Here is a 16,061-nt window from a genome sequence, read left to right on the forward strand (position 1 = left end):
GATTCGTAAGTTCTGCATGTCGGAGCAATCGTGTTTTTAAAACATTTTCTTTATTCATAAGCCGACATCATCATAAAAATGGGAAAATATATGTTGAATAAAGCTCCGCATTGCTGTCCTGCGAGGAGTGCACTGTTACACAGCGAACACGAGTTGCGGCTGAGGGATGCTATGCGAGTCACTGAAGCTACGAATCCTCAAAGAATATTTTGACGTGAAATGTTCGTTGGCTAGTGGCTCCGGATTTTGTAAAGCCACATTTCGTGTAGCCGTGGCCTGTGACGTCTCACGACTTCAGTTTCCCCGCTAGATTTAGCGGTGAAATTGATGTCACGTGACCTCAACGCCAGTTAAGTTTCCCCGCCAGGTGCAGAGGACGAAAATGATGTCACACGACTTTACGTCGTATCACCTATACAAAAATTCAGTTTCCCCGCTAGATATAAACGGAGAATTGACGTTACGTGATCTACACATGAACTCAGTTTACTCACTAAATTTAGCGGAAATATTTACTCGTTACCGGCCACAGCCCGTCATTCCCCATACTCTGTGTGGACGCAGGCTCAGAGGATCGCTGAACGTTGGTGACGCAAGAACGTTACACGTATCCGACATAATTGCCTAGCAATTTGCCATACAACTTAAAGGCGATCGCTTATAAGAGCTCGTGTCGTAGGAAATTTGGCGTCGGCGTCGGTGGGACCGGAAAATCCCGGCATGCACGTGTTACGTCACGAGAGTAAAATTTTTCCCCCAAAATTTTGCGGGAAAGTTTCTCGCTAAATTTGTCGCACAAAATTTCCGCTAAATTTGAGAGAAAGATTTTTCCGCTAAATTTAGTGGGGTTGATTGGTTCATGACGTCACAGTCAGGTGTGACGTCAGGCCGCATGACCTCACGCTCACGTGTGACGTCACGCGACACGTGACGCTGCCGACTAGACCACGCGCACACGCTTGCAGGCCTTGGGAGCGAGCGCGGGTTTATACGATATACGGTTCGCGAACGGGGCCCGATTACGGTATCGCGCTTAAAAAATACACGCAAAGAAAAAAGTCTTTTTTTTTTTAAACAGCCTGGACGGGAAGAAAATTTCATAAGTAAATTTACAACGAACAAAGAAATAAAGATAAAGCGATATTTACGGCGCGAAACGAATTTGTAGATGGCGCCCGCGGGTGCCGCCGCCGGTCACGTGGTAGACTTGTGCGCCGCCGCCGCTGAACGCCGCTGCACGCTGAGCTTGGTGCGCCGCTGGTTCATGGCCTCGGAGATCCCAAAGCACTCGTGGGATCTTGGAGGCAATGGCTGGTTGAACGCGTTTTACCCCGCCGCCGCCGCCGTAGAGGAACAAACATTCCGGCGCGCCGTCGCAGTCAATTTCTGACCGGCGCACAGGTCTATCGCGCAGTGCTTGCGCTCTCTCGGGAGCTTCCTTTGGGTTCTGAAAGTTACTCCATAATTTTGATTCTTTTGTTGCACTTCAAACGAAATTTTAGTACATTGCAGCGACCATAAGAAGCTCCCGAAATAGTGCAAGCATCACGTGATCACAGCAGCCAGTCACGTGACCATACCGCCACTTTTCCGCGGGCTCCCGCAGGTGTCAACCAGTGTTGCGGAGTTGCCACTCCGGAGTTGGAATGATTCCGGAATCATTCCGCATTTTCACGACCCCGGAATGGAATGGGAATGGAATGGCGGCAACGTTGAGGGGAATGGAATGGGAATGGAATTAGATTCCTTTTGCCCGGAATGGAATGGAATGGGAATGGAATGGGCCCAATTTTTTACTATATTTTTTTGTTTGTTTTGGCAGGGGAAGAGGGGGGGGGGGGGTTAGGTTTAGCTAAACCGAACCAGTCAGCGAGTCATTTGCTAAAAAAAAAAATGCAATACAAAAGACAAGCGTCAAAGCAAAGAGCAGAGGAGGGAGGGGGGGGGGGGGGGGAGCGGTAGCGCCTTTCGTGGACGTGCAGCGGACGTGCGTGCAGGCCTGGTGTTACAAGAGAGCGAAACAAGAAACCAAGCACCAAGCAAAAGAAACGAAGAGAGCGGCAAAGAAAGAAACGGGCATGCACGGCTCCTCATCCTCCTTCTTGACCCGCCTTTTTTTTTTTTTTTTTCGACGGCATGAGAAATTTTGCGCGCGTACAGATTGAAATCTGGTAGCGGGGGCGACTCACAATTCGCAGAGCTCTGATAACTCGTCAACTCGCACGCCGCCGAACGATGATCAGTTATTGTTTTCTAGTTCGAGGAGTGTCGTTTAGCAGGTGGCCAACCGTGCTGCCTTCCACATTCATTTGCGCGCACTCCTTTGAAGTGCGAACCCTGAGTTTGCTTCGGCATTAAAACCAAGCGAGATTCACCTCTCTCATCTCCTCTTGCGCTTTGCTGCAACGCTTGTTTTTTTACACTGCATTTTTACGTGAAAGTCCGCTTTTACTTGGTCTTTGTTCCGATGCTTTTTTGTGTGTTATAATACCCGTGCCACACGGGCAACTCGAATGACATTTACAACGAATGACATTCGTGTGATCAACGAATCGGCTCGCGATCTGTCGCGCGTGGAACGTCCCACGCTTGGAGTGTCGCGCGCTGATTGGCCGATTATTCAAATGTCATTCGTTGTAAATGGCATTCGAGTTGCCCGTGTGGCACGGGTATTACATTCAAGTGGGTTAGGGTTACAAGCCACCTAGGCTTCTTTGACTTTAGTCTCTGCATATCTTGGTTCACCTTGCGATGGACCACTGCGGACGTTACAAGTCACCCCAAACAATCCAGCACCATGAGCTTAGTAAGATCAGTGCATTTTTGAGGCATTTAGCTTCTTTTTTTTTCAATTGTCTGCGCGTTTGATAATGTTAGCTTTATGCTGCTTATGCCGGTAAACAAGGTTGGGCAGTATCGCGATACATTTGTATCGCGATAGTATTTCAGCAATACATTTTGTATTTGTATTTCGGTTTTGCAATAAATTTTGTGTTCCACCGGTATCTGTATTCCTGTATCGAAACACATTTTGAAATGTTTCTTTTTATCACGATACAATCAGGATGAAATGTATTTTGTTACATACCTTAAGAAACACCCTCCCCCCCTCCCCCCCCCGCCCCCCGGTAAAAAAAAAATACAAATAATCCGAACTATTTATTTTTCTGCGGGCACCAGGGTAGAGGAGATGCTGGTGCATTGTTACTATGCTGACTAAGGTTCCTTCCGATTTTCGAAATTATTTTTCACTTCTGAGAAACGTCGCGTAGTCCGCGCTCGAAACAGGTAGCGTATCAGGAGTTGAGTCGGAGCATCTTCTACTGCAGGTCCCTAAGTAGGGATTTTATGAGTCATTGTTTACTGGCATCCAATGCCCGCTGCTAACAAGTTAGAGGCTTGAGAAACAGGAAATCAAAGGAAGTGTTGCTTGGCCTGTGGTTGAGTAGCTAAGTTACAGACCGTTGCAACACGAGCCTGGCGGTGGTTGACTTGAAATAGTGACATGACTCACGCAGTGAAGTTCAACACATATCCGAATGCGTCTGCGCCCATAATATTGCACGGCTCAAGGGTACTTCATCAGTCGACGTGAACGTGACCCACTCCTCTGGTGATCCGATACCCAGGAAGGAGGCCAGACGTGGCTTCGGTGTGCCGACACAGACTTCGTACACTTGCGACTCGTCTCGAGCGCGCAGTTTCTCAGAGAGCTCGCACCTGTGCCGGCCATCTCAGGTCGCAGTCAACGAGGTCTCTGTTTGGATAATGCTAGGCGAAACTTGAGGACTGCCATTCATGCGTTGGAGGCGGAGGGTTGGCAGGAAGGACCGTCACAACAGGGATGCCACCGTATCGATTTTTCAGACGTAACAGAAGATAAGACATGTGCTCCAGGATGCTTCAGGTTGTCCACTATTCTGAAAAATTCCAAATGCATCTGTCTGCACGATCTTCAACCAGGTCACCTATAACGAAAGTATGTATCGTCCTTTCATACAGCAGCGTGGATAAAGTTTCATGTTCAAGGCAACAACTACAGTTGCAAGAATACTAGTTCATTCCACCGTGACGTCATGTGATCAATGTTGACGACAGAGGCGCCCTTTTTGGACAAGGAAGTGGTGATGTTTTGACGGACTTTAGGGGGACATGGAATTTCTTTAGAGGTCGAAGTCTTTTCGCATAACTCGTAGGACAGACAGGATGTCAGGGAAGGGACCGTGGTCAATCCTTAATGGAACGTTTTTTGAGCCCATTGAAGACTCCTCTTCATCCGGAACCACTACATTCAAGGCAAAGTGCCAAGTCTGCGGGAAAATAATTTCGGGATAAAAAAACTTCCACTTCACACTTCAAGCTTCATCTCAGTTGGCGTCTCAGAAATTTGAAAAATGTATTGCATTATCAGTACTTGTACTTCTGCCCTCCCTACAATGTATTCCTGTATTTGTATTTCCAAAGACTTTTTGCCTCTTTTTTAAAATGTATTTCCGATACATATCGCGATACATTTTTACCGATATATTTGAGTATCAATATTTTAGCCACTATTTTCATGTATCCCTGTATTTGTATATCCAAATACATTTTTGAGTATTTCCGCCCAATCTTGCAACAAAATGTAGCTGTCAAGTGACAATTTTTACGTTTAGGAATTAGAGGAATGGAATGGAACGATTCAGTCATTCCAGGAGTGGGAATGGGCCCAGTGTCCCCATTCCTAGTAGTTGAAAGGAATTGAATCATCGAAAACTCTAATTCCCCTGAATGGAATTGGTATGGAATGGAGGTGCCCATTCCGCAACACTGGTGTCAACTAGAGATTAGTTTCGCGCCGTAAATAGAATTCTAAATCTTTCGTGTTTCTTTTTTGTCATAAATTTGTTTCGGACCCTACTGAATTAGCTTAATAATCATGATCATCCTTCGACATCAACAGTAAAAAAAATCAGAGATTTTTTTTCTTGGAGAGTGAATTTGCATAGCTATGACTAAGTAAATATTCAACTCAATGTCCTCATTTATGAGTTGCAGTTACATCCGCTCAGAACGAATTTAGTCAATGAGTATAGTATTACATAGTCGCCATATATCTAAGCCTTTTAAAGGGTAACTGCAAAGAAAAAAAGTTTTTTTTTTTTTAAACAGCTTAATTGGGACAAGCATGTCACAAAACAAATGTTCCGCGAAAAAAATGATTTTTTTTTATCAATATTTACGCCACAGGACGTAATTTAGTAGAGTCAGAATCTCTCCACATTTGAAACTCCCGCTCATTCGACCCCCGCGGAAGAGGAGTACGCCCCGCCCCTCACTCTCCTTGCGTTGCGGAGCAGGGGGGTAAAGGTGGGTGAGGAGGAGTGGCAAATCCCGTGCGCCGACACCCGGGGTCCCGAGTGAACAATCGCAAAAGAGAGCGACAGAACACGAGAGAAAGAAAGCAACGTTGCCATGGTAAACGCGAAGAGCGTAAACTCTCAGCAATATAAACAGTGATAATTTAACGTTGTAAACTAAATTCTGAGCTATTCTAACGCTTATAAAAAGCAATAAAGTCATTACGCCGCATTAACTTCCCTTCTGTCGAAATCTCGGAAATCGGGTGGTTGCGCAGTTTTGTATTCCTCAACCGCGCCCAGCCGCGCCCCACCGGCGAAGCCGGGTAAATGGTTTAGTTTAGCGTTAACGCGAGGCCGTACATCTGCGCGCTATGCAAAAAGAAAGCTTCGAAAGGAAAGCGAATATCTTTCCACCGGTAAGTTCGCGGATTGTTGAAGCTCACGAAACTGCTCTGATGATGTAACCGTGTTTGGGACCCCGAGGGTCTGCCTGCATGATCCGCCGCACTGATCTCAATGACAATTGCTGGATCGCGCTTGCCGCTCCCGCAAGTGAAGCCACCGGACGCAACCCCGCTGGGATACGATTTCCCGTTTTGCTAGCCTTTGCTGCGGTTCTCCAGCGTGCTGTAGACACGTTTTCTACTCGTTCGTCGTCATTCGCCGAGGAAGTTTTTTGAGACTCTGTGTATTGTTGAGACTTGCCGTTGTGAACACGTGGAAAATTTTACGAAAGTGCAGTGTCGCAGGAAAAAGGTACAACACGTCGAAAGGAAGGGCTGGCGGCGTGTTCAAAGCTTCCTTGGCACGCCGAAGTGCCGTGTCTCTGTGCCTTCGCACGCTTGGATACCGACCAAGAACCGACGCCGTGTGAATGTGTTTAGCGAGTGCAATGTGCGTGAAGCCGTATGAAAAGGTACAACTCGTCGAAAACGTGTCGCCGGTGTCGCGGCGTGATCAAAGCTTCCTTGGCACGCCGAGTGATGCATCTTTGTGCCTTCGCACGCTTGGATACCGGTCAAGAATTGACGCCGCGCCAAAGTTCTGAACGTGTATCGCGCGTAGATGCCTTTAGATCATTTATGCATATCGGCCACGGAGTTCTGGATCGTCCAGCTGTTCTGGTGAGTTGCTATCAATAAAAGGGGGAGATCTGTACGTGTTCTTATGTAGTATATTAACCATGGCTATGTCCCAAATCTACTCTAATAGATTCCGTGGGAGCACGAATAGGGCAACGTTGTGGAGCCAGGGGGGTTTTCGAAAGCAAAAGTACAAGACGGCGAGAATGAAAATCTTTGAAGCGCGGCCGATATGGCCGTGTGCAATCTGTTGACCAATTACAATTAGGCGAGCCGCGCTGAAACGTCAAGTGTAATTAAGTAGGTTGATAATAAGCCAGCACTGATCAGTGATGAGGAGCTGTTGTGCACGGTATTGTGTAAATCGTCTAAGGACGAAAAAAAGACGTACCTTCCCCCCATCTTCCGTCGCTAGTGGACGCTGGATTAAGCTCGTTCCTAAACCACGAGGGAAAAAGACGCTGATCCAGAGGCACGAACAACTTCATGCACATTGCACTCGCTAAACACATACACACGGCGTCGGTTCTTGGTCGGTATCTAAGCGTGCGAAGGCACAGAGACACGGCACTTCGGCGTGCCAAGGAAGCTTTGAACACGCCGCCAGCCCTTCCTTTCGACGCGTTGTGCCTTTTTCCTGCGACACTGCACTTTCGTAAAAGTTTCCACGTGTTCACAACGGCAAGTCTCAACAATACACAGAGTCTTCAAAAAACTTCTTCGGCGAATGACGACGAACGAGTAGAAAACGTGTCTACAGCACGCTGGAAAACCGCAGCAAAGGCTAGCAAAAACGGCAAATCGTATCACAAGCGAGTGAAGTCCGGTGGCTTCACTTGCGCTGCAGCGAACAAGCGGGGAAGCGCGATCCAGCAATTGTCATAGAGATCAGTGATCCGCCGCTTGTGGCAGCCAGAATGTATGGGAAAATGGCGGACCTTTTCCTCTAGAGTTAGTATGTATGATCTCTATGTTGCGGAGTTGAACGAATGCAGCGTCTCGACTTCCGGCAAGATCTGGCAACTACGCCAGGCCGCGGTCCGCGGTATTGTTTTGGTTTGACGCGGCTTGCGAGCACATGTAGCGAAGACGTGACCGGAGAAGTGCTCTGTGATGTTCCCGGAAGACGGAAAGTATCATTGTAAGCAGTGAGAGAGTGCAGGCGAGCTGGTAATCAATCGACATCTTGTAAACCCTGAGATGGGGAACGATAAAAAAAAAACGGATTTTGTTGTGTTCGTCCGTTTTTTTATCGTTCCCCATCTCAGGGTTTACAAGATGTCGGAAAGTATCGTTCGTAATCGTCGTGCGCGCTTTGAAAGCGAAGGGAGTCACAGAATCCACGAGTGCGCAACCACAAGCCAAGGTTCACGACTGCGCTGCGTTGGTTTCGGCGATCTCGTTCTGTTTGATGCAACACGGCGATGCGACAGAGCTGAAACGTTCGTGGTGTGTGTAATGCGGTGCTAACACGGAGCGCAAATTTGTTGTGGGGTTGACGTTCAACCAGTTAAGTCCCATCGTCGTCAGCCGATCCAGTCAAACTGGTCCGGGAGGACGCTGGGAGCGTTTTTAAAGTAAATCTGCCTCGTTCTGTTTCAAAATGTGGAAGTTTCCCGACGGATACCGTGAGTAAAAAGCTGCGGGCGTTTTCAACAAAATTACGTCGTTTTAATTGAACAATGGACTCCGAATTGTTGTCCTAAATCTGCCGTTTTTATGCTTCGTGTTCGACTGCGTTTGCACAGCGACGTGTTGCATCATGCGGTGTGAATAAATTTGGGCACGATTTCGTACCTGCCTACAGATGCATGAACTGAGACCACTTTTTACGTAGTGAACATAGTGCTTTTTTATTTTCTGTCTAGTCGCGGACGTTAGGTGCACACGGGGCGAATCTCGACGGCCTCCAGAGCGATATGACGAGAACGTAACTAGACACGTTGGTCGCTACGCGAACGCCCGATTGCCTCCAGCCAAATAGCATTCCTTTCGGGGCGACATGGCTGCTGGAAGGCTCACTGTCGGGATCACTTATCTGACATCTCCGAAAAGTCAGCATTTGCAGGCGCAAACAAGCATAACAAAACAAAAAAAAAAAAACACGTTAAGCAAGCAACGAGGAAAACGAAAGAACCGCGCTATGGAAGCCAAAACCCCGCGTCGCTTTCTATCACTAACACCTGCGACAGCTGCTAAACACACACTACTTCACTTCAAGAAGTCTCACTCAAGCACCTGGGTCAGCACGAAACAACGAAACACTGATCACTTCGGCGAAACGATTAGTCAAGGTAGGCGAGACAGGCGGGAGCAGAGACTTCGGCGGCCATGAAAGAATGGCGAAGCTTTTGTTTGTATGAATCCAAACGGAAGTGCCCGTCTTGTAAACCTTTTGTAAAGAATAATAACTCTCATCACATGGGTTATTTTTTAAACGTAAAAATATGCTGCTCAAAAGGAAATTGCAACATATAACAAAGGTTTAACAACCAAGATCTAAGCTGTCAATCAAACTCTTAGCCAATGAGAACCTTTTGGGATTGACGTCACATAATCACAACTTCGTGGCGCGCGATTTAAAACGGACGAAATAGCCGCAAACTAAAATGAGTCTCACGCAATAAATATTGCTGTAAAGAATGTTTTTTCTCGCGGAAAATTTGTTTTTTGACATGCTTGTCCCAATCAGGCTATTTAAAAAAAAAAACCTTTTTTTTCTTTGCAGTTACCCTTTAATGTGTACTTCTTGCTTTTTTACTAAACCGTCTGTTTAACAGAGCTAATTTATCTGCCACACTGTAATGTTATATATGGAATATATTGTTATTATTGAATTACTGACCCGTGTCTTTTTATGTGTTTGTTCGTTGATGAGGTGATACATTTCTTTTGTGACTTGCCGCTGTTGCCTCTTGGGGAGGGGGGTCAATGACTCGTCAAGCAGCACAAATACAGCTTTTTCCCTCAGTCCCCTTCCATCATGTACTTGTACTTAATGGAAACATAACTATTTCTATTCTTATTTTGACACCCTTTTCCCGTCCAGGCGGCTTAAGAGAAAGGTTTTGTTCTTTTGCATGCATCCTTTAAGCGTCCAATTTATGTGTTTTTTTTCCCTAAGAATAAGTAAAGAAATAGATCGATGATCAGAGCGCTAGCATATGCTTTACCCCACACTTTTCAAACACCTTTTATCTCAACCCGTGGGTCCTGACAACTAAAGAATTGCAGGGCGTGGCGAGTTCCGGGTACCTTGTGATCACTCATCAGCCAATCAAATTGCGGTATTAGCCCGCACCAACGCTGAAGGGCCTATCCTTTTAGCAATAGGCGCGAATGTACTGAGCCATGCCCTACGTTTCTTTAGTTGACAGTGACCATAGGCTAAACATGATTCCTCGTGTGGATACGCATGTTTAAAGTATTATTCCACCCACTTCAACCTTAGAAAAGCAATACCGGAAAATATTACTCGTTGAAAATGTCATAATAAGTTCATTTTACTTTTTTTGTTGTAAGGTTCGTTGGGAAAACAACGGTGCGATGCCGAAAGATATTGGGAATGTTTCAAGAGGGCCGAGGACCGTACCGAATTTCCAAAGGCTAGGGAGGAAAAACTGCTCGCTGAAGACTGCAAGTGAGTACAGTTTTTGAAGTTCCACCGCGAAGATGGGAGCATCATCTTGAAGACTGACAGCGCAAAAAGGAAGCAAAAGATACCTATACTCTCAGCAATCGGCCAAAAGTATACGCCCGTCTATTTACTCGTAATCGTGCAGCCAATCTGTAGATGAAATATAAAAATCAGCTAATCAAATAATTAAGGGAGAAGTTAATTATTGAAGTTATCAAGCATCTAAATATACCCCTTGCTGTAATATAATTCTTGCGGCTTCTTCTAGATTATTCGTAATCAAGATAAGGAAGATAGTTAAAGAAAACTCATTCATGAAAATCAACGCCACTAAGAACATGCAATAGGAAAAACGATCAGGCTGATACTCAAGAAATACAACACACTAAGTTCGCCGTCGGCAACTTCCGACAGGGACACTTGATCACGCTGAGTGAAGGAGCGCGGGAACACAGAGCGAAGATTTTGTTCCTATTGATGGAAGGAAAATTCAACGTTGATATTACAAAATACAAAATATATCATCTTTTCAGGTCGCCTAAATACCCACTCTTGTCATGCTCGTTCACAAATGCATGATTCATTTCGACTAGACACATTCAAGTAGTCATTTTTCCCCGATCCGTTGTTAAATCGAAGAAATTGCCTGTATCGCTAACAAATTAAGACTCTGTTGACTACTTCATTGACGGAATATACTTTCTCTTCAATGTAAACTATTTAATTTTATTTTGTGTGCTTGCGTGCCTTCGTGTTATTATTGCATTGTAAAGAGGGTGTAAAATTGTTAAATGTCATGAATCACCATGCCGTTTCTTTCTTTACAATATATTTCATTTATGTGAGGGTGTGAGTATATATAAATATATTAATATTCTCATAGAAGAAGTGAACAGCTAATGATATGACTTGAACAAGTGTTTCAAGGAATGACTGGAAAGCACAACTGCTAAAATATTTCTTCTGCACACATCTTGTGGTTTTCACTTATATAAAACCTCCAAAAACCATGACAAAACATATTTCGAATAAAAAAAACTATAAATAACACTGTTCATTGTTCCCATTTTAGAACTGTGAATACAGGAACTTTTTCAAGTGCCAGTGTGTGTTTTATTGATCATATGCTTCACTGATGTCGCCTCTTCCAGACCCCAAATTACCCTTTTCAAAATGCCACAGACTGCATTCTCTAAAGCTGACGTTGTATTTGTGTGTGCGAGAAATCGCAACTTTGTCATCGCGCTTGTCAGAACGTAAAGAAGTTACACTTGTTCATATGTGCTGTGACTAATTTGACCGATGTTTTTAGGGTTTTGGAGTCCGTCGATTCTTCCACAAAATACATGGAGAATGGAGGATGCTCGGACGAACTAAAGCAAAAGCTCCAATATCTGAAAAGTGATTTTGCTTCACTCCGTTCCCACTTGTGCGACCCAAACCTTCATACAAGTGAGATCATCTTACTCAAACTGTATTAGAGTCCGTACGTTCCGTTTCGATATCAGCCCTTGGTTAGCACGCGTGCACAACTGTTACAATTAAGTCTTTGCGATTCTAGCAAGCTGCGTCATTACGGTTTGATATCAGTCCGAAACGTGAATTTTCGTCGGTTATTTGATTGGTTCCACCAAGTGGTAGCATCGAATGCGGTCGGACTTAGAGCGAAACGAAGTGTAGAATAATCAATACCTGTGGAAAGCCTGCTCTACTTCCATGCAACGTCATTGCACCCGGATGGCGCCGACTTCGCAATTGGGCCCGAGCCTGACGTCGAGTGTCCTTCGACGCGTTGATTGGATACGAGGCACATCCGAACGCATCGCAATGCTCGTATTCAATCAGCGTCTTCGCTTGATCTCACTGCGATGACGCCAAAATGCTTTTGCACAGGTTTTCGATTTTTTCAAGTGTTGTTGGCTTGACCAGAAAAACTGCTGCTGTCTCCAGTCGGTTTTCGGCCGCCGCCACGAGAACCTCCCACGAGATTGTACACATTTATATAAGCAGACAGCCTAAGAAATTGAGGGCATGGCTTCTTATATTACCGCTTTACGCTACGGGATGCCCGAAACCATCGCCCAGCATTGGCTTTTTTTTTTTTCTTTTTTTTTGTCACGCGTCAGAGGGTTTAGTACGTTCCGCAATATGCTTTGCATTGATGTCATATTGGGGTCCATTGCGGTAACCTTCCTGCTGACCACGTACATTGCAGCATACACTTTACGCCACCGAATTTGTTGACTTCGGCAAGAACAAGAAGGAATTACCACCAGTATGGTGCAGTGACGTCACGTGCAAGCCACGCATAAATTACGTGAGCACTGTACGCAGGGATGGGCAGTATTTCAAATACAAGTGTTTGAAATACGTATTTCAAATACTTTGTGTATTTTGCATTTGTATTTAATTACAAATTGGGTAATGTATTTGACGTGTGTATTTAAATACTAAAACGTGGGTATTTTAAATACAATTGTAATTAAATATAATTTTGTGGGCGAAAATACATCCCTCAAATTTATTGTCAGGACAATTCTTGTTTTTATGCATGTGGTCGTAAGATACAGTCTCCATCCTTTATTCGGCCATGGGGCTTGTTTCTTTTTCTCCTCCGGCTTTATCTTAAAGACACTGTCCAGAGCAGGAAGAAAACTACATTCTGCACCGAATGCAGTGTTTCTCAATCAAGCACAAGCGTTTAGTGACTTTGTGATTGCGGTGCTAGTCCAGGGCAAGAATAGTGACGAAATCAACGTTCACAGGCAGACTGGCTAAATAAGTGCCTGTGACAACTTGTGATGCTTTCCAGCCTGATTTCCATCCATATTTTGCCTGGAACATTCTAAATGCGCGGGTCGTCTAGACTTTCGTAGCTGGTGCGAGTTGCCACAATAAAAAATTCTCTAGCTAGTGCTGCGCGTCTTGATCGGCTCGGTTCCTTGTTGGTCTATTCCAGGGGTGGCCAAACCGCGGCTCGCGAGCCGCATGCGGCTCTTTGGTGGTCCAAGTGCGGCTCGCGGATCCCTCATAAGTGGACCCCCCTCCCCCCCCCCCGGCTCCTTTCCGCGTTTCCCCAGGAAAAAAAAGAAGGGATTTCAGGCAGAATAAAGTACGGCTCGCGGTTTGGCTGCCTTGTACCCCCATACGTACTGTCGTACAGCCTTGTGCACTCATACGTACAGTCAGACTCCGAACAAAATTTGCCCTACCCCCCCCCCCCTCCCCCCGCGGCTCTTAGAAGTTTCGTGGTTTCGTTTGCGGCTCTTAGGCCGGGTCAGCCTGGCCACCCCTGGTCTATACCAAAATGTAATCGACAAAAAAAAAAAAAGCTGCTTGAAGCTCTGTGCTTTTTTAACCTATTACGTCCAAGCTGATCACATTTCTTTTGTGATTATATTTCTATTACGTTACTAGAGCCTCGCACACTAACTCCCGAGTGTGCGATGCAAAATTAAAATGGGATACCCAGAAACCCGTTGCAGGTGCCCTGAGATTGCTGACGCAAATTTAGAGGAATGTATTTGGAAATGTATTTGGAGGAGACCAAATACATTTGGTTGTATTTGAATCTTGTATTTAAATGCTTTTTTTGGAAATGTAATTAGATTTCTAATAAATACATTTTTGACGAAGTATTTTTATTTGTATTTTGATACATATTTCTATGTATTTTGCCCATCCCTGACTGTACGTTACACGACGCAGCGCGAACACGACATCGACGCTTTCCGCTATTTACTAAGACAGGGTATCGACGTGCGCCAATGTTTTATCCCTTAGGTTGAAGCTCCACATAAGCACTCTAAACAAGATGACAAGTTTTGACAAAAGCGATTCAATTGTTGGCGAGAAATATTAAAATCGGGAGTCGCACCTTCTTGCTCGCAGGCATGCGAGCAAGACTCATGAAACTCTATATTATAAGCTATAGAGTGCCCTCCGAGTGGCAAATGTGGAGCTTCTTCGCGCAAGAATGTTTATTAGGAGAAAAGAATGTCTGTAATTAGATTGAACAATTATTGCATTTCTAGGTGTGCTCGAGTGGAATCAATGCCTGAATGAAAGTGCCTTCCAATCCTGCTTGGAGCTTCTGCCTCAAGACCCATGCAGGTAACGACAACTAAAATAGGAGGGATTTAAGGTGGCGGCTCTACGGTGGGCGGTTTTAATACGTATTAGTAAGTTCAGTTGTAATAGCTAAAAACTGCGTATGCATGGACCTCTTGTACAGAGTGATTAAAATTGGTTTAATGAGAATATTCGAGCAAAATATAAGAAGCAACTTATATGATAGAGAAAGAGGTAGAGAAAATAAATTTTGTATTGTGCTGAACCAGTCGGTTTAATGTTAACGAATATATATATATATATATATATATATATATATATATATATATATATATATATATATATATAAATGTTTTTCATAGATGATAAGATGATTCAGCGGAAGTGCAGCAGTGCCTTTCTTTGGTTAAACAAGCTTTTCAATATTAGGTCAATATAAAATAAGAAACGAGTGAGTAAAGTATTTCAGAATAATTTTTTTTAAATCCAGTAGAATTTCGCTTTAAGACTCCGGTAGTCTTGACCTTGACAGGATATGTTTGCCGTATATTAAAAAGTACTTCTTGCCTGCACAAAAAAATAATAATAATTACCAGTGACCTTTATCGCTGAAGGTTTACAATGCATGGACTGCTTTATTTAAGGGACAATTTCTTTTTAATTTGCTAAGACACTAAGAAGAAATTTCGGAAAGTCGTATAGTTTCTTATTAATGTATTAACTGAATATAGCGTAAAAGTTGACGTAACCTGACTTAATGTCACGTGATGTCAGATCGCGTGACATCAATTTTGCCTCTAGATTTAACGGAAATATTGTCATCAGGTGACCTAGGGTCACGTGATCTCAGGTCACACAAAGTCGCGGAGTCAGGTCGTGATGCCCAGTGACCTCAAAATGTTTTGTGACGTCACTTTTCTTGCGAAATATAGCGGGAAAATGCGCAAACTCATGAACAAACGGACGGATGAACAAGTGTTTGGGGTAGGGGCTTACGTTAAAAAGCTGTGCATGCTTTAATACAAAATAAATTTTCAGTGCAGAGGAAAACAAAATGATTAAAAGTGGAATTACATTCTTAACCGCTTTTAATAGAGACGGGTAAGTTTTAATAGAGGCGGGTAAGTTTTAAGTTTTAACTTACTTCACCAAAATATGAAATACTCTTTGAGGCAAATGTGAGAGCATCATATCTCGGATGAAATATTCACGATGTTTAAAGTGGTTAGGTTCATATTACTGTGGGAGGTTCCCCTCCGTAATTGTCCGCTCCAATTCACTTCTAATTTCTCGCAGTACTGGCAATTATAATTGCTTCCTGAATGCGAGAACAAGGTGTACTCGAGACAGTCCTGCGATGAAAGCCGTGCACCACGCGATCAACATTCATCTTGACTTGAAGAATTGCAGCAGAATCGACGGGAACGACATGAACATCAACACTCCTCTTGACTTGAAGAATAGCAGCAGTATCGACTGCAACGACGGGAACGGCGGCATCACCACGAGCCCGAAGATTTTGCTGACATTGGCTGCCTTATGCATTTCGCTCTTTCCTTTAAGAAAATAAATGTTCCAAACGGTTAGCCTCCGGCCTATTTCGTCCCTACAAATATTTCTTGTGTGATCCAATATGTCATAATCATCTACAGGGCCCCATCGACCAAAATCCCCCTTTTTTTTGGGGGGGGGGGGGGAGGGGGGGGGGGTGAAAAATAAACTGCGAACCGCAGAAATATGAAAGTCTGTGAGAATGTGACGCTATGGTCTGGTGACAAAATACGAAAATTTGAGAACGTGACGTTGCCCGGATCAAAGGATACGGGAGGAAAACAAAATTTCTCGATGGGCCGAGGTTCACCTAACCCTAATACTCATCAAAGCAAGAAATGATATTGTGGGCGACTGCAGCATTTGTTTTCCTGAAAA

At 44.4% G+C, this 16,061-nt stretch overlaps 1 pseudogene; it reads left to right on the plus strand.

Annotated features, from left to right (window-relative positions):
* The window catches only part of LOC115319658, a 36,379-nt pseudogene extending 20,664 nt beyond the window's left edge, over positions 1-15,715 (plus strand).
* The last annotated feature ends 346 nt before the right edge of the window (positions 15,716-16,061 follow it).

Source organism: Ixodes scapularis, unplaced genomic scaffold (assembly GCF_016920785.2).
Source record: "Ixodes scapularis isolate PalLabHiFi unplaced genomic scaffold, ASM1692078v2 PGA_scaffold13__105_contigs__length_92229423, whole genome shotgun sequence".
Classification (NCBI taxonomy): Eukaryota; Metazoa; Arthropoda; class Arachnida; order Ixodida; family Ixodidae; genus Ixodes; species Ixodes scapularis.